The sequence below is a fragment of the Nomascus leucogenys genome, chromosome 22a (genome assembly GCF_006542625.1).
Source record: "Nomascus leucogenys isolate Asia chromosome 22a, Asia_NLE_v1, whole genome shotgun sequence".
In the NCBI taxonomy this organism is placed as follows: Eukaryota; Metazoa; Chordata; class Mammalia; order Primates; family Hylobatidae; genus Nomascus; species Nomascus leucogenys.
The window spans coordinates 140880323-140899978 of NC_044402.1; the positions used below are offsets into that span (position 1 = coordinate 140880323).

A 19656-nucleotide genomic window follows, 5' to 3' on the forward strand; every position below is an offset into this window, starting at 1 on the left:
AGGAGGGAAGGGAAGGAGAAAGAGGGGAACAGAGGAAGAAGGGGAGCCAATCCTTGCTTCCGGGAACCCAGCAGCTCCCAGGCCTTTGCATGTGGGCAGTGGAGGCCACAGTGCAGGAGAGGACGAAAACACCCAGGAGGGCCTCACGAAACAACCAGTGAGTGGCCACTGCCAGGTGCCCAGGGCAGGGAGCACAGTCAGGGGCCTGCTGCCCAGGGGAGGTGCATCTTCCTGAGATGGCATTGAAGGATGCCTGGAGGGCATGGTGGGCAGAGGAGACAGCACAGGAAAAGGCACTGATGCCTGCAACAGTGGGCGACAGGGACGCTTCCCTCCCTGGGGCCCGCATGCTCATCCATGAAATAGGAATACTCCCATCTCAGAGGTCTCCACCTGATGTGGTTTGGATCTGTGTCCCCACCCAAATCCCACGTCAAACTGTAATCCCGTGTTGCAGGTGGGGCCTGGTGGGAGGTGACTGGATCACAGGGGTGTATCCTTCATGAGTAGTTTTGCCCCATCCCCTTGGTGCTGCCCTCATGATAGGGCGTTCTCACGAGATCTGTTTGTTTAAAAACATGTGGCACCTCCTCCCCCACTTGCTCCTGCTCCCACCACATGATGTGCCTGCTCCCCGTTCACCTTCCAACATGACCAGCAGCTTCTTGAGGCCGTCCCAGCCATGCTTCCTGTACAGCCTGCAGAACCATGAGCCAATTACACCTCTTTTCTTTATAAATTACCCAGCCTCAGGTATTTCTTTGCGGCAACGTGAGAATGGCCTAATACACCACCCATGCTACACACCGCCTGAGCATCTCCAGCTGCAAGCCCAGGCTGGGCACTTGGGGATGCGTGGCTTCATGAGGCCCCTGCCCACAAGCAGCTTGCAGCCTGGAAGAGGAGGCAGAAAATGAAATGAAGGGAAGCGTGCTCGGGCTGGCTTTGCTCTGCAAGGGAGTTGGGCAGTGGGACTGTTTCCAGAAGAGCCTTTGGGGCGGCTCAGTGGGGTGGAGGTGGAGAGAAGTGACAGGTGAGGTGGGGACATAGGCAGGTACCAGGCAGGTCTGGAGGGCCTGGTGGGCATAGCAAGGGGGCTGCACATTCGCCCAAGGAGCTTCAGAGAGCCCCTGAGGAGGCGTTAAGTCACTGGATCAGATGGGCCAGGAAAAACTTGGGGGTAGAGCAAAAACTTGGGGGTAGAGCCCTCCATGGGCAGGGAGGCAGCAGCGAGAAAACAGCCCCCATGATTAACGTTGAGGTCAAGGGGGCTACGACCAGGACCCCGTGGTTCTGCTTCTGGGACCCATCATAAGGAAATCATCACAGACGATTGTGAGTGTCATCACAGACACAGTCACAAACTTGTTCACCATAGCAACATATCTAAGAGCAGATAATAATAATAGTAACCCCAAGGTTAAATAAAGGAGAGTGTGTCCACGGCATGCAACGTAACGCAGGCCTTAGAAAGCCTGATTTTGATATAAATTTACTTTTTGACCAAACAATACCACTTCTAGGAAGGCTGACCAAAGATCACCAGCAAAAGTGCAGAAAGATTCCTGTGCAAGACTATTCACCATGGCTCAGCATGGCACAACAAAGACAGGGAAATGCCCACATCCTCAGTCCTTCCTCAGCAGCTGCATGAAGAGGCAAGTCGGCCTCAAGGAGGAGAACATGGCAGCGCAGTCACAGCCCAGAGGGCACCTCCCACCGCCCACAGGAAAGGAGCGTGTGTGCACACTGCTCCTGCTTTGCAAATGCAAAGATGAGCCCCAAGCTATGAAAAGGGCACGGGTGGCAAGGGAGGAACCAAGATGGAGGAAAAAGGGCTCCAAGCCGGACTCCTCTGTCCAGACCTTGTTTTCTAGATTTAGCTTTGGAACAACATAATTTTTTTGCATAATTAAAAAGCAAAATGAAAGAAAGATATTAAAAATAGAATCCCAAGAAAGCAAAATAAAGCAAGTGGATGCAGCTCTACATCTCAGTGGTGGATTATCCAGAGAGGAATCATTCCATGAGCCTCCAAGCCATGGGGATGAGCGCACATTGCTGTGGGACGAGCCCTGGGGACAGAAGGAGCAGCAGGGAAGCCTTGCACTGTTTCTAGTCATCATCATGGTAGCAATAGCTCTGTCTGGTTTTTGTTATTGTGATGCAACCATACATATGTTATGAGAAAAAGCAAACAAGAGCTTTTGTCAATGATTAGAAACCAAGATTTTTACAACTAAGAGAAAAGAAATGCAATACCACAGCTGTAAAGTAAAAGCCTGTACTCCTAAACTGGAATTAGAAATATCAGTATGAAAATGTATTTTTTCATTAAAAAGAGTCTTTTCTGCATCATTCTACTGAAAAAGTCTAGAAATAACTAGCCAATGTGGTAATAATGAGCACCCAAATTATGGTCTCCAAGTACCACGTCCCACTCGATAGATAAACAACTGATTGCAGGTTCAGAGCAGAAAATGTACAAAGGAGCCTGGAACTTCTTGCCACAGCAGAAAGCAAGAAAGCTATGCATATTCATGTCTAGAGGCACATGCCAGGATAAAAAAAAAAAGAAAACCATCAACACCGGAACACCTGCTGGAGATATGTCAGAATCTCAAAAGCTAAAGAGGCCATCCCTGGCTAAGGATGGGACAATTTTGGCATCCAAAAGCCTAATAACTTCAGTGGACTGAAACACATCAAATATATTAAAATCCATACATTCATAAAGAATCCAAAAAGAGAAACTAACATTCTGATCGCCACTGAAGGATGTCAGGAGACCCAATCTCCACAAAAGAAATTTACAAATTGTGCTGGTGTGATGATGCACACCTGTAATCCTAGCTACTCAGAGGCTGAGTTGGGAGGCTCACTTGAGACCAGAAGTTCAAGGCTGCAGTGAGCTATGATCGCACCACTGCACTCCAGCCTGGGCAACAGAGTGAGACCCTGTCTCAATAAATACATAAATACAATAATAAAGTAAAAAAAAAAAAAGTCATAGGCCGGGCGCGGTGGCTCACGCTTGTAATCCCAGCACTTTGGGAGGCTGAGGCAGGCGGATCATGAGGTCAGGAGATCGAGACCACAGTGAAACCCCATCTCTACTAAAAATACAAAAAATTAGCTGGGCATGGTGGCGGGAGCCTGTAGTCCCAGCTACTCGGAGGCTGAGGCAGGAGAATGGCGTGAACCCGGGAGGCGGAGCTTGCAGTGAGCCGAGACTGCACCACTGCACTCCAGCCTGGGCGACAGAGCAAGACTCCGTCTCAAAAAAAAAAAAAAAAAAAAAGTCATGAAGAAAAGTGAACAGGCAAGCCACTACTGGGATAAAATATTTATAAATATCAGAATATATATATAAAGAACTCTGTAAGTCCATAAGAACATAAATAACCCAATTAATAATCAGTAAAACAAATAAACACTTCACCATAGAAGATATATAGATAACAAACAAGAATATGAAAAAATGTCCAACATAATTAGTCACTGGAGCACTAAAAATTCAAACCATAATGACATACCACATACACCCATGAGAATGGCTAAAATAAAAAGACTGGCAATACCAAGTGTTGACAAGGATGTGAAACAACTGGAACTTTCATATATTGATGACTAAATGCAAAACGGCACAGTCACTTTGAACAACAGTTTGGCCATTTCTTATAAAATGTACCATACACTTACTGTTTTGACCAGCAACCCCACTCTTGGGTATTTATCCAAGTGAAAACAAAGATATATGTCCACTTCCAATCAGCTGTTCTGGGCAGCTTTATTCATAGAAACCAAAAATTTGGAAGAAGTCAAATATGCATTTATTGGTGAATCAATAAAAATTTTGTGTTATATCTATGCAATGCAATACTACCCCATAATTTTTTTAAATTGACTGAAATATGTAAAACATGTATGAGTCTCAAAAGAATCATGCCCTAAGCAAAAGAAATCAAACATAAAATACTACACCCAGTAAAATTGTATGTATATAAAATTATAGAAACAGGGAAACTACAATGACAAAAAGCAGATTAGTAGTTGTCAATGGCTAGAGGGTGGAGGTAGGGGTTTACTATAAAGGAGCTGGAAAAAATTCTGGGGGATGATGGGAATATTCTAAATCATGATCAAGGTGGTAGTGAAATGACTATATGCATTTGCTCAAAATTCACTGAGTTGGTTACTTAAAATCAGTAAATCATGCTGCATGCAAATTTTATCTCAATAAAACTGACTAAAAAATGGAAAAAATACTAAGAAAATAATTTTAGTGGAAGAATAGCATGTTCAGGATATAAAAATGGAAGACACAGAAATGAGACACAGAGGGTATTGTGAGTAGGTCTAACACCTGCAATTGGAGTACCAGAGAGAGAGAAGAGAGAATGAGGTACAGGCAATATTTGAAGACATAATAGTTGAGAATTTTCCAGATCCACAAATGGAAACATCACATTGAAACTGCAGAAAACCAAAGAAAGACAAAACCTCAAAGCAGCCAAAGAAGAGACAGAATATGTTCAAAAGAGCAATAGGCTGACAGCTGACTTCTCAACAGCAAAGATGGAAGCCAGGAAACAATGGAGTAGAATCTTCACTGTGCTCAAGAAAATAACTATCAACCTAGAACTCTGTCCTGTGGGGATATTCTTCAAGAACTGAGGCAAAAACAACTGATTCTCAGACAAGCAAAAGAATACCATCTTCAAATACACATTCAAATTCTAAGGGTATTCTTCAGGCAGAAAGAAAGTGACACTTTGGGGAAGGCAAATGTACAAAAAAAGTAATTAATTAAATTCAGGGAGAGTGACCCTTGATAAAAGACCAGAAACACAGGAAGGAGTAAGAGCAGAGAAGGTGACAATACCTGGGTAAGTCTAAAAATGCTGACTATAGTAAGTTCTCAGAGAGACTGACTAGACAGACATAGATATAAAGCCACCCTTATTGGGGGTATGACTAACATGTAAAAAGCTGCACATACATGTATACACTTGATGAGTTTAGGAGTAAGTTTACACCCATGAATCCATCACCACCATCAAGGCCACAGAAATATCCATCACCACCCGAAGTTTCCTCCAATCCCCCCTATATATGTCCTCAAATTCCTGGGCTCAAGCGAGCCTCCCACCTCAGACTCCTGAGTAGCTAGGACTACAGGTGCATGCCATCATGCCCAACTAATTTTTCTTATTTTTATTTTGTAGAGACGAGGTCTCACTATTGCTCAGGCTGGTCTTGAACCCCTGGCCTCAAGTGATCTTCCTGCCTTGGCCTTCCAAAGTATTAGGATTACAGGCAGGGGCCCCCACACCTCGGCCCCTTATATATTTTTAATGGATCCCAATAGCAGCACAGAATTCAAAAAGGGATAAATGGAGTTAAAAAATAGTCTAAGTTTCATACATTTTCCTAGAAAATTAAACGCATCTATAAATACTAGAATTAGTATATCAAGAATGTATGCTGTAATTTTTAGGATGTTGCTAAAATAATAGAAAAAGAGTGAATAACTTTGAAACTGATAATGTGAAAACAAAATTGTTTTTTAAAATACCATATCAACCCAAATGAAGATGAGAAAAAAGAGAAGAAATGTGTAACAGGTGGAACAAAGAAAAAGTGCATAATAAGATAGTAGGTGTAAAGCAAGTGTATTACTATGAGATGTTCATGGTCTAAAATCAGAGTTGTACAAAAGAAATATCATGAGCTAAGTATATAATTTAAAATTTTTACAGCAAGTAAATGGAAGCCGGTAGAATTATTTTTAAAAAATATTTTAACTCAATCTAAAATATCATGTCATCATATATTTAATATTCAAAATTGTTGATGTATCTTACATTCTTTTTTCTTAATAATTCTTCAAGATCTGGTGTGTGGTTCACATTCACAGCACCCCTGAACTTGGCCCAGCCACATTTCAAGTGCTCAGGAGATATGCATGGCTAGTGGCCACCACGTTGGACAATGCAGGTCTAAATGACCAGTGACAATTATTGGGCTGGATTTCAATAAACACACACACACACACACGCACACACACACACACACTTTTTTTAGGTAAAGTGATGCGTCATGAAAAAAATACAAAAAAATGTAAAATGAAGAAATATCTAAAACATAATGAAACAGAAAGGTTGAAAGTAAAGTTATAGAGAAAGACGCATCACAGGAAAAATAGTGGAGTCCTTCCGTATCTGCAGTTCTGCTTTCCACAGTTTCAGTTACTCATGGTCAACCATACTCCAAAAATATTAAATGGAAAATTCCAGAAATGAACAGTTCATAAGTTTTAAATTACATACCATTCTGCGTATCGAGATGAAATCTCACAGCTTCCTGCCTAGTCCTGCCTGAGATGTGAACTGTGCCTTTATCCAGTGTCTCCACACTCCATACACTGCCCATCCACTCATCACTTAGTAGCCACTTCACTTATTAGATAGAAAAAACCTAGTATATATAAGGCTTGATGCTATCCAGTTTCAGGCATCCACTGCAGCTTATCCACAGTTTCAGGCATCCACTGGGGCTCTTGATATGCATCCTCTGCCTGGAAGGCAGGACTTGACTCCTGTAATCCTAGAAAGCTAATGTAGCCTTGTTAATATCTACAAATTAGACTTTGGGTCATAAAGCATGACAAGAGATTTTTTTAGTGGCTCATGCCTGCAATCCTAAACCTTTGGGAGGCTGAGGCAGAAGGAACACTTGAGCCCGGGAGTTTGAGACCAGCCTGGGCAACATAGTGAGAACTCTACAAAACATCAAGAATTAACCCAGCATGGTGATGCATGCCTGTGGTCCCAGCTCCTAGGGAGGCTGAGGTGGGAGGATCAGCTGAGCCCAGGAGGTCAATGCTACAGTGAGCCGTGGTTGCACCACTGCACCCCAGCCTGGGCAACACAGCAAGACCCTGACTCAAAGACGATCACTTCATAAAAATAATAGATTCAACCTACAGGGAGATATACTAATTCAAAAGTTTGACTCTTCTAACAATATGGTCTCAAAATAAATAAAGCAAAATTTGACAGGATTATAAGAATAATAAATCCACAATCACAGTGAGAGATTCTAACATACCTTTCTCAGTCATCAACGGAATGAGCAGTCAAAAAAAGCATGTCAGATTTAGACAAGATGGGGCACGGTGGCTCACACCAATAATCCCAGCACTTTCGGAGGCTGAGGTGGGAGGCTCACTTGAGCCCAGGAGTTCAAAACCAACCAGGGCAACATAGCAAGACCCCATCTCTACAAAAATAAAATTATCAGGGTGTGATGGTGCATGCCTATGGTCCCAGCTACTCAGGAGGCTGAGGCAAAGGATTGCTTGAGCCTGGGAGGTCAAGGCTGCAGTGAGCTGTGTCGATGAAAAGAGTCAAACTGTGTAAAACGTTTTAAGAGATTTATTCTGAGCCAAATGTGAGTGACCATGGCCCATGACACAGCCCTCAGGAGGTCCTCAGAACATGTGCCCAAGGTGGTTGGGGTACAGCTTGGTTTTATATGTTTTAGGGAGGCATGAGACATCAAACAAATACATTGGTTTAGTTCAGAAAGGTGGAACAAATCAAAGCTTTCAGGCTATAGGTAAATTTAAATATTTTCTGGTTGACAGTTGGTTGAGTTTATCTGAACCCAGTTTACTTGGGATCAATGGAAAGGAATGTTCAGGTTAAGATAAAGAACCAAGTTTTATTGTGCAGAAGAATCTCTCAGATAGCAGATTTCAGAGAGAGCGCAGGTTGTAAAATGTTTCTTATGGGACCTAAAAGGGTGCCTGGCTCTTAGCTGATTATCTCCTGGATCTGGAAAGAGAGGAAGGAAAACAAAGGGGAAAGGGGATTCTCTATAGAACGTGGATTTTTCCCACAAGAGACTTTGCAGGGCAATTTCAAGGTGTGACAAGGAAATATATTTTGGGGATAAATATTATTTTCTTGTCACATAATGTTACACCAGAGTCAGAATGAAAGCAAGTCATGATATATAGGGTCAAATAAAACCCATCTGGTAAGAATGTATGGTTTGTAGGACATGACTCCCTAGACCCCCTTAGGTAGGAATTTGGGCAAGATTTTTAAAAAATCAGAGTTTAGTCCTCAGCTGTGATCATACCACTGCACTCCAGCTTGGGTGACAGAGCAAGACCCTGTCCCCCACCCCCACCACACCCCCCTAAATAGTAAAGAATAACACAAGTAGTAAAAGTGACCCAAGCACATATAAAGACTATGCTCACTAACTGCAAAATGCATATTCTTTTCATAAATACAAAGACATTTAAAAAGTTGGCTATAGTCTGGGTCATAAAGCAAGTCTCTAAATGTCAAAGAACTGCAAACACAGCAAGGCACACAAGAATGCAGAAAATCAGTAACAAAAAACTATCTAGAGCCTGAACATCAAGCAATACTCCTATAAGATAAACCATGGGTCTAGAGGAAATTACAACAGAAATGAGAATGTATTTTGAACTGAATGAAAATAATATAACCAAAATTTTGGATTACGAGCCATGCTTAGAAAGAATATATATCACTAAATAATATGTACATTAGATAAGAGGAAAAATAGAGTATCAATAAGTGAGAAAAGAAAAGCAAATTCCTTTTTTTTTTCTTTTGGAAAAAATCGATGAACTGGATAAGAAAATAGAATCAAATGGCATGCTCAACTGAGCTGAAGGCTGTTTCTTTGGGGAAAATGAATAAAATTGACACCTCCCTGGCAAGACTAGCCAGACGAAACACAGAGGGCACAGAAACATGAAAAGGGGCTCAGCATCGCCACTCATTTAGGAAAAGGCCATTTCAGGCCACAATGCAATGCCACTGCATGACTACTAGAGAGGCTAAAACTAAAGTAACAGCGACAAGACCAAGTGGTAATAAGAAGTCAGAGATTGAAACCCTCGAAGCAACAGGGCAAGACCATCTCTAAAAACAAACAAAAAACAATTGAGCAGTAACATAAGATGTATTGTATTGCCTTTCTCTTCTCTACAAGAAAATATTACATATGAAGAGGCAGCCAAAGATTAGACAGCCAAAAAGTATAGAAGAAGTTTTATAGAGGTGGATCAGGCCATTAATTAATAAAAAGACTATGCTTTTTCCCTAGATTCTATAATATTTATTGCATGCAGCCACTTTCTTAAATGTATAATTCATTGTTAATTTTTTCTCATTCTAAATATTCACTTAGATTTTTAAAAATTATTTTTCTTTTTAAAATAAATAGAGAGAGGGTCTCACTATGTTGCCCAGGCTAGTTTCAAACTCCTGAGCTCAAGCAATCCTCTTGCTTCAGCCTCCCAAAGTGCTGGGATCACAGTCGTGAGCCACCGTACCCAGCCAAATATTCACTTTCAACGAAAAAGAAGAAAAGAAAAAACAGCACAGCAAGAAAAAATGTATCTCACAGAAGCCTGAGGAATGTGAGGTCGGCTAAAGTGGAGGCCCAGAGAGATCAGCAAGAGGCTTCAGCCAGGCCCAGGGTACTTGTTTCAAGGCCTTTTGTTTTTCCTTTACCTATAGTTTCCAGATTTCCTGCTAAGTTAACCAAAATGTTATCACAAGCTCCACAATGTGACCCTAGCCTATTGTCTTCACGTTCGTAGGATTTCTGATACAAAAAACAATATCCAGTCAATAACTCCTGTGATTTTAATGAACCAATGTAAATTCTTGGTAAATAACTTAAGAATTTCCCCTTCTTTTTTCCTTTAAAACCTCACTTGTAACTACTGCTAATTGGAGCATCTATTCCGGGAAACTTGAATTTATTTCTCTCTGGCTGCAGTCCTCAAACCTTGCAGTCCTCAAAACTCCACTTACATTAAATTTTGCCTCAGTCTCTTCCTTTAGGTTGACAACAACCACTTGGGTAAGCAGTCACCACATGACCCCACAGTCCCACTCCCAAGTACCTACCCAAGTGACACGCAGACCTGTGCTTCATGTTGACCTGTACAAAAATAACTAAGTGTGTATGTCTATAATGGTGTTAAATCAAGTTTAGCCTAAAGCTGCCTCCTTACATATTTCAGTTTGGCCTAAAGGTTTTTCTGCACACTGTGAACCACAACAAGTGGAGGTGTAAACTGATCACAGCCCACACCTGCGCCAATCACTGAGTTTTGGCCAATCAAATGTAGCCACTGTTCAAACCATGTTCAAATAAGGCAAACACTGAGCTGCAACCAATCCAGCTGTTTCTGTACCTCGCTTCTCTTTTCTGTATTTCACCTTCCTTTTGCTGTCCATACATTTTCTTCCACCACGTGGCTGCGCTGGAGTCTCTGAATCTGCTGTGATTCTGGGGGGCTGCCCGATTCATGAATTGTTCACTGCTCAATTAAACTCCTTTAAATTTAATTCGGCTTAAGTTTTTCTTTTAACAATGGCGAGAGGGGACGTGCTAGCAGCCCTCGCTTGCTCTTGGCGCCTCCTCTGCCTCGGCGTCCCCTCTGGCGGCGCTTGAGGGGCCTTTCAGCCTGCTGTGGGGGCCCCTCTCTGGGGCTGGCCGAGGCGGGAGCCGGCTCCCTCTGCTTGCAGGGAGGTGTGGAGGGAGAGGCGTGGGGGGGGAACTGGGGCTGCGGGCAGTGCTCACCGGCCAGCGCGAGTTCTGGGTGGGCATGGGCTGGGGGGCCCGCACTCAGAGCAGCCAGCCAGTGCCTCCAGCCGCAGGCAGTGAGGGGCTTAGCACCTGGGTCAGAAGCTGCGGAGGGTGCGCCAGGTCCCCCAGCACTGCCGGCCCGCCAGCGCTACGCTCGAATTCTCATGGGGACTCAGCTGCCTCCACACGGGGCAGGGCTCGGGACCTGCAGCGCGCCATGCCTGAGAGCCCCCACCTCCCGCACGGCCGGAGCCTACCCAACAGGCGCCGCCCCCTGCTCCACAGCTCCCAGTCCCATCCACCACCCAAGGGCTGAGGAGTGTGGGCGTGCGGTGCAGCACTGGCAAGCACCTCCCCCAGTGGCCCTGGCGGGGGATCCACTAGGCAAAGCCAGCTAAGCTCCTGAATCTAGTGGGGTCTTGGAGAACTTTTGTGTCTAGCTAAAGGATTGTAAATTAATCAATCAGCACTCTGTGTCTAGCTCGGGGTTTGTGGATGCACCAATCAGCACTCTGTATCTAGCTAATCTGGTGGGGACTTGGAGAACTTTTATGTCTAGCTAGAGGATGGTAAATGCACCAATCAGCACTCTGTGTCTTGCTCAGGGATTGGAAACGCACTAATCAGCACTTTGTCAAAACAGACCAATCAGCTCTCTGTAAAATGGACCAATCAGCTCTCTGTAAAATGGACCAATCAGCAGGATGTGGGTGGGATCAGATAAGGGAATAAAAGCAGGCTGCCCAAGCCAGCCAGCGGCAACCCACTGGGGTCCCCTTCCACAGTGTGGAAGCTTTGTTTTTTCGCTCTTTGTAATAAATCTTGCTACTGCTCACTCCTTGGGTCTGCACTGCGTTTATGAGCTTTAACACTCACCACAAAGGTCTGCAGCTTCACTCCTGAGGCCAGTGAGACCACAAACCCACTGGGAGGAATGAACAGCTCTGTTCATTCGAACATTCTCCAGACTGGAGGAACAAACAACTCCAGATGCACTGCCTTAAGAGCTGTTAACACTCACCGCAAAGGTCTGCAGCTTCACTCCTGAAGCCAGCGAGACCACGAACCCATCAGAAGGAAGAAACTCCAAACACGTCTGAACATCAGAAGGAACAAACTCCGGACACACCATCTTTAAGAACTGTAACAGTCACAACGAGGGTCTGCGGCTTCATTCTTGAAGTCCGTGAGACCAAGAACCCACCAATTCCGGACACAATGGGATTATTCATAATTGTCGAACACTGGAAACAACTCAAATGTCCTTCATCAGGGGTATAAACTATGGTAGCTCCACACAATGAAAATGTATTAAGCAATAAAAGGGAACAAACAGATGAATCTCAAATGCATGATGCTAGGTGTCAGATGCCAGACTCAGAAGGCTGCACATTGTGTGATTTCATTGTAAACTAAAAATAAGATCCTAATCCCCCTTAACAGACTGAATGGACCCCCTCCTGGCCAAAAGGACCCCAGAAAAACCTGAAAAACTGTGTGCTTAGCCATAGCAGGAAGGGAAGTCAGACATACCTTGCTACACCCCCTCCCTTTTGGAGAGACACAACTGACCAGCACTAATGTTTAAAAATAGAGACCAGAAGGCTGACAAAACAGACTCTCTATAGCAATGATACCCAATTATAAACAGGACCTAAAGCCAGGCATGGCAAGGCCACACCTGCAGGCCATCAATCTTGCTATGTAGCATCCTTAACTTAAAACATTCCTTTGTGCTGACTCCAAGTTTTAGATACAGCCTTTAACCAACTGCAAATTACAGAGTCCCTGAATCCACCTATAACCTGTAAGCCTCCTCTTCCAGACATCCCACCTTTTTTGACCTAACCAATGTGTGTTTTCCACGTATTGATTTAGGTCTTTGCTGTAGTTCTTATCTCCCTTAAACATATAAGACTAATCTGACTGCCTCAGGCATACTTTCTCAGGACTCCTTGAGATTGTGTTTCCCTGAGCCATGGTCATGAAACTGACCCAACAGTCCCATAGACAGTTTTTAGGATAAACACAGAAATTGACCCTTCTGGTCTTAAAGCTTGAAACTTTGTTTTATGTGCTTCTTTCCTCAGGAAAGGAAGCCCACGTCTCTCAAAAAGTATCAAAGAATTAAAACTCACCAGATCATTGCATCCAATGAGACTCCAGGCCCCTCATTCACCATGATTGCTTCCTTACCCCTCCTGAGTTCCTGTTTTCTTACCCGTTGTTACATTTCTTCCCTGCTATCTAAACCCCTAGTTCTAGTCAGTCATGGAGATGGATTTGAGACTGAGCCCCAGTCTCCTCGGCTGCAGCACCCAATTAAAGCCTTCTTCTTTTACAATACTCCTGGTCTCAGTGACTGGCTTTCTGTAGGGTGAGCAGCAGGACCTAGACTGAACCCATGGTGTTTCAGTAACAGATTTTTGTTCCCTGACAAGGAACGCATTGCTCATGGAACGCATTGCTCATGGATCAGCATTGCTGAAGGCCTGAAGTCTCAGAAGCCCTCCTAAACAGCTGCCAGCCCAATTTTGGCTGGAGGTGAGAGTCTCCGTCTCTCTCTGGCCCCACTGCTGCCAGCCCCAGAAGCGTTCCTGATCACCTCAGAAGCACTGTCTTTGAAATTTGACATCTGCATCAAGATAGGTGAGTGTCCTTTGTGGGCCCAAACAGCAGGATCTGCTCCTCTCAATTTGGGAAATTTTTAAAGGAAATTCCATTTGCAGGTTCAACAAGCCCAACTGACTAAGAGAGGAATGCACCCCAACTGTTTCAGTATGGACACTCCTGAGGGCTTGTTTGTAACTGTGTGTTGTGTGTGTGCCTGGGAAAGTGAATATCTTTGGTGAGTGCCAGACAGCAGGATCAGCTCTTCTTAATTTGGGAAATTCCAAAGGAATTTTTGTTTGCAGGGTGACCAAGCCCAATCGATGAAGAGAGGAAGCACCCCGACTGCTTCAGTTGGGACACTCTTGGGGCTTTCTTGCTGCAGCAGTTGGATTGTGTTTTGGTGATTGTTTGTGTGTGTGTCACGGGAAATTAAAATTCAGTAAACTGATAATTCTTTTGTAATACTTTTTGGCCCTAATATTCTTTGGAATTCAGAGTTTGCTGTTCAATGGGAAAGCAAGATTGAGTTCCATGTGGCTATTATGTTGCTTTTTTTTTTTTTTTTTTTTTGAGATGGAGTCTCACTCTCGCCCAGGCTGGAGTGCAATGGCACCACCTCTGCTCACTGCAAGCTCCACCTCCCAGGTTCACGCCATTCTCCTGCCTCAGCCTCCCGAGTAGCTGGGACTACAGGTGTGTGCCATCATACCTGGCTAATTTTTTGTATTTTTAGTAGAGACGGGGTGTTCCACCATGTTAGCCAGGATAATCTTGATCTCCTGACCTCGTGATCCGCCTGCCTTGCCTCCCAAAGCACTGGGATTACAGGCGTGAGCCACCACGCCGGGCCTATGTTGCTGTTTTAAGCAGAGTTGGGCCAGATTAGTCTGTTTCAGGTGATGTTCTTCTGGGGTGCTGTTTGGCCCAAGTGCTCTTTGGGGTCTGGGGAGGTTTAGTCTTTAAAAATCAAACTGCTTGCCAGGCACACTGGCTCACGCCTGTAATCCCAGCACCTTGAGAGGCCAAGGTGGGCAGATCACCTGAGGTCAGGAGTTTGAGACCAGCCTGGCCAACATGGTGAAACCCCCCAACTACTGAAAATACAAACATTAGCTGGGTGTAGTGGTGTCCGCCTGTAATCTCAGCTACTCAGGAGGCTGAGGCAGGAGAATTGCTGGAACCCAGGGGGCAGAGGCTGCAGCAAGCCAAGATTGTGCCACTGCACTCCAGCCTGGGTGACAGCAAGACTCCATCTCAGAAAAAAAAAAAACGGGCCAGGCATAGTGGCTCATGCCTGTAATCTCAGCACTTTGGGAAGTCAAGGCAGGTGGATTACAAGGTCAGGAGTTCAAGACTAGCCTGGCCAAGATGGCAAAACCCCATCTCTACTAAAAATACAAAAATTAGCCGGGCGTGGTGGCAGGTGCCTGTAATCCTAGCTACTCTGGAGGCCAAGGCAGAGAATCACTTGAACCTGGGAGGTGGAGGTTGCAGTGAGCTGATACCGTGCCACTGCACTCCAGCCTGGGTGACAGACCAAGACTCCATCTCAAAAAAAAAAAAAAAAACTGCCATGGAAACTGCTTTACCTAAAATTTTGGTCCACAGCCTTCACTGGATTACCTATTGAGGCTAACAGAGTTCAGACATGTAAACAAATTTGTAGACTGGTGAGTTTGTATTGCTATCTCACGGCTAGAGTTCCAAGGTAAAAGCTATTGAATCTGTGTGTGTGTGTGTGTGTGTGTGTGTGTGTGTATACATGTCTAGATGTGTTTATATATATATACATTTATTATGTTATAGGTTGAGTCTACCAAGTTGGTTTATAAATAAAAGAGCACTCATAAATTAAGTAAATAAGTCCAAGCAATTTTCAACTCATAAATTAAGGTAAATTTATGAATTGAAATTAAGTAAATTATTTACTTAATTTTCAATTTCATTAATAAATAATTACTTGTAATTACTTAATAAAAATATAATTAATAATTAGTTAAGTAATAATTAGTAATAAATAAGTCCAAGCAGTTTTCACGAGATTTAAGTAAATCTTCACTAAACAAACTGGCTTTGAAATTATAGGTAAAATAGGCTGGGTGCGGTGGCTCGCGCCTGTAATCCCAGCAATTTGGGAGGCCGAGACGGGTGGATCACAAGGTCAGGAGATCGAGACCATCCTGGCTAACATGGTGAAACCCCATCTCTACTAAAAATACAAAAAAAAATTAGCCGGGTGTGGTGGCAAGCACCTGTAGTCCCAGCTACTCGGGAGGCTGAGGCAAGAGAATGGCATGAACGTGGGAAGCGGAGCTTGCAGTGAGCCGAGATCATGTCACTGCACTCCAGCCTGGATGATAGAGCGAGACTCTGTCCCAAAAAAAAAAAAAATTATAGGTAAAATAAAAATAGAAATGTCTTCAGAACTGTCAGCATATATTTTTATCTGGGTTTTATATTTATCTTTGCTAGATATTTTGAGATATCAGGGTTTGGCACAGAAGGTTATAAAACTATAAACCCAGACAAAACAAAATTATCTTTCTGCGAATTTTTTCGATAAGTACGACTAATTTAATGTTGTCACTTCAATGAAAGCAGCTGAATTTTCTGAGTTATTGGTGAAAATACCCATGTAGTTAACTTTATTTATTTATTTTTATTTTTATTTTTTTTTGAGACGGAGTCTCGCTCTGTCATCCAGGCTGGAGTGCAGTGGCGCAATCTCGGCTCACTGCAAGCTCTGCCTCCTGGGTTCACACCATTCTCCTGCCTCAGCCTCTCCGAGTAGCTGGGACTACAGGTGCCTGCCACCACGTCCGGCTAATTTTTTTGTGTTTTTAGTAGAGACGGGGTTTCACCGTGGTCTCAATCTCCTGACCTCGTCATCTGCCCGCCTCGGCCTCCCAAAGTGCTGGGATTACAAGCGTGAGCCACCGCGCCCGGCCGTAGTTAACTTTAAGGTTCTTATTTAGATGAATACCTAATATTCACAGGTTATAAAATGGTTAACAAGGAAATAAATGATACATAAATAATCCAGATAAACTGCTAAAAATAAAATGTATTTATATACATTATATAAGTGCTATAGGTGAACTTTTTGTGTAATTTAAAACCTTATAATTATTTTTAATGTTCATTAGATACTTAAGTCATTTCCAATTAAGAAAACGTTATGGTATGGGGAAATACGTTTCTAAAAATTGTGAAACTGTTCTCATCTATAAAATGCTAATATCTGATAGTTTGGGATTTCTTGCTTCCTAGGGTTTCACTAAAATGTAAGGTTACTAAGAATAAAAGTTATAGTTAATTATAATTCTGTATATAAAATATACCAAAGAAGACGTGCTGTCAGTGAGAAAAAGAATAATTTTGTCCAACTCAGACGTTATCTAAAGGTTAGTTCAAATTATAGAGTTAAAAGGTTATTTATGAAACAAAGTAGAAAGGAACCAGTAAGTAGGGGAGAGAGATGTGAAGAAAGTTATGAATATGAAGATATATATTTATTAAGGAAGGTTATAAAGAAAAAAAATAATTTTTCATGAGAAAGAAATCTTGTACGGTAAATTTTTGTCCTAAAATGATTGGTTACTTAAAAAAGAAAAGAAAATTTAGGACAAAACAGAAAGTCCAAGCATGTCACAGATGGTCTTGTGTAAAGTATATGTAATTTTTTCCTGTTTCTCTGTGTGTCTATCTTCATGCATATGCAGAGAAAATAGAAAGTTGAAAAAGTTTAGATAGTAAAATATTCTTTAAAACCTGATAGAACATTGGAGAAATATGGCTAATTAACACTGCTCAAAGTTAAAGGTCTTACTCTTGATGAAGATAAATTAAGAAATATTGTCATTAAATACATTAGCAGTTGAGCAATTCTATTTTTTGTTTGTTTGTTTGTTTCTGTCGCCCAGGCTGGAGTGCAGTGGCATGATCTCGGCTCACTGAAACCTCTGCCACCCAGGTTCACGCCATCCTCCTGCCTCAGCCTCCTGGGTAGCTGGGACCATAGGTGCCCGCCACCATGCCCGGCTAATTTTTTGTATTTTTTTTTTTTAGTAGAGACGAGGTTTCACCATGTTAGCCACGATGGTCTCGATCTCCTGACCTCCTGCCTGCCTCAGCCTCCCAAAGTGCCAGGATTACAGGCGTGAGCCACCGTGCCTGGCCAGCAATTCTTCTTTGAATAGAGTTAAGCATGAAGCCAGATTTAACATGGAGCCAAATATCACATAAATGCCTGCATTGCTTTGTTTCACACTGTATTTAGTCTTCTGCATAGATAGTGCTAGCACTAAGATACTTACTGGTCATGTGCCTGAAGTGAATTTCTTAATTGCATGAAATGTATAGTGGTATTGGCGGCCTTAAAGACGTTAATTTGTATACAAGGAACAAAATATTATGTGTTATTTTAGGCTCTGGGTAATACTGTAGCATCCACAGTCAACTGATAACTGAGTAGGAGAAAGATTTGGGATTGGTATCCTGTTTACTGGTTTTTGCTTTTGATTTTCAGTTATTTGCTCTTTGATCTCCCTTGTGTTTTACTTATATATACATATATATAAAACCACTGATATTTCTTAGTTTTTTAATAGAAAGCTTGTATGTGAATAGTCACTTTATTCCTATGTATTTCTAACAAGTCATAATTTGTTCTGTTTTTCTAGAATTCCTAAGCTACCTTTGTCAAGCCTGCAAAAATTGATAGAGCACACCAGCCAATTAAAATGTGGTTAGTTTTGCTTACCTCGAATGATCTAGAGAAGACTTATTTTTACAAGTTCTGAGCAGAAATAGTACACTATTTGTTACTTGAAAAAGTAGGTGAGAATAAAAATGTTTAAATGGTGTTTATTTCCAAGGTCATTCAATTCAATCAATTTGAGTTGATTTCCAATCTTTCCTTTAGGTAATGAGAAAAAAAACTGTGATGTGGGTACAAAGTTTTAATGTTTTAGGAAAGATTGGCCTTGTCCTTAAAGAAATTATATTAATTGGGATTTTTCTCAAACTAATTTAGTTGTGTTTACCATGATTAAAACTAAGTGACATTCACTTGGATTAAGTAATGATAATAAAAACGTGAGAGTTTCTAGTGATTTTTGATCCGAAGCCATTTATCACTGATGGGCCTTCATGTGTGTACTCGCAACAAAGTATGCACAAGTGTTGCACTGGCTTGAAGATTTTAATGGTGAGAGTTCCCTAATCGGTTGTCAGTACTGTATTTAGAAACCAACCTTGTAAATGTGTGATGATACCCTTTTTAAAATAGCTGGAAAGAAGTTAGACAAAACTTTCAGAACCATGTATTAAGATGCGCGTGCTTGTTCTTACTTTGTCGCTGTGTTGTACAATATTTAAGTGGAAGGAGATTAAAGGAAATTAATATTGAATTTACAAAATTGATGTTTGTGTTTACCATCATTTTAACCCATTTCTCATTTAGGAAAAAAAAAAGTGCAGTTCGCTGCCAACACTCGTTTAATTTTACATAAACATGCTCTTTGAGGCTGAAGCAAATCTGATTTTCCATGTAAAAATAAAATAAAAAAACTCTTCTTGGGGTTATTTCTAAATGGAACTTGTCTCTAATCCTAATGTATATGATGTCACATTAGGATTAGAGACGAGTATTCTTGGGGCAAAAAGTAAATGGGTTAAATGATGGAAAGAAAAGTTAGTTGTCTTACTTTGGTAAGTTTAGCATTGGACTTACCACACTTTGATGTTTTCGGTCACAGTTCTGTCCCTAGAGTGCTAGCAACTAGACATATGCAGTGAGCAACCTAACTCTTTAATACAGTGGTTAAAAGTGCTGCAGGCAGTAACTCAAACACCAAATCACAGTGTTTTAATTTGTAACATATTAGAGAGAATGATAGGACTTTCTGCAGTATAAATATCCTATTGAGTAATCCTTATGCTATTAACTTACAGGGCTTTGAATCCTGGGTCTGAAGAAGGCACCAATCCCTGCTACATCTTTATAGTATTGACACCAGTTGAAGCCTCATCTTCAGACCCAGGAGAAGGAGACAATCAAAATGAACTGCTTTCGTGAGACACAGGGCCAGAAATTAAAACTGTTCAACCCCTCTAGGCCCAAAGACTATTGCAGAAGCGGTGGGTGCATGAGATTTTAAGGGCTGATTTTGAGGAATAATATTAGTTGAGAGATTTTCTATAAATTAAACATTAGTATCAAAAGTGCACTAATGCAAGACCAGTGTCTGGGTCCATGTGTCAGAATAACATGGTTCCCTAGGAGCACTGATCTAGTCTTTAATAGAAAATTGTTGGCCAGGCACGGTGGCTCACGCCAGCACTTTGGGAGGCCGAGGTGGCCGGATCACAAGGTCAGGAGATCGAGAC

At 42.3% G+C, this 19656-nt stretch overlaps 1 protein-coding gene across 10 annotated transcripts in view; it reads right to left on the minus strand.

Annotated features, from left to right (window-relative positions):
• The window catches only part of ANKMY1 (ankyrin repeat and MYND domain containing 1), a 108506-nt gene that overhangs the window by 69909 nt on the left and 18941 nt on the right, over window positions 1-19656 (minus strand). The gene's annotated exons all lie outside the window — the stretch shown is intronic.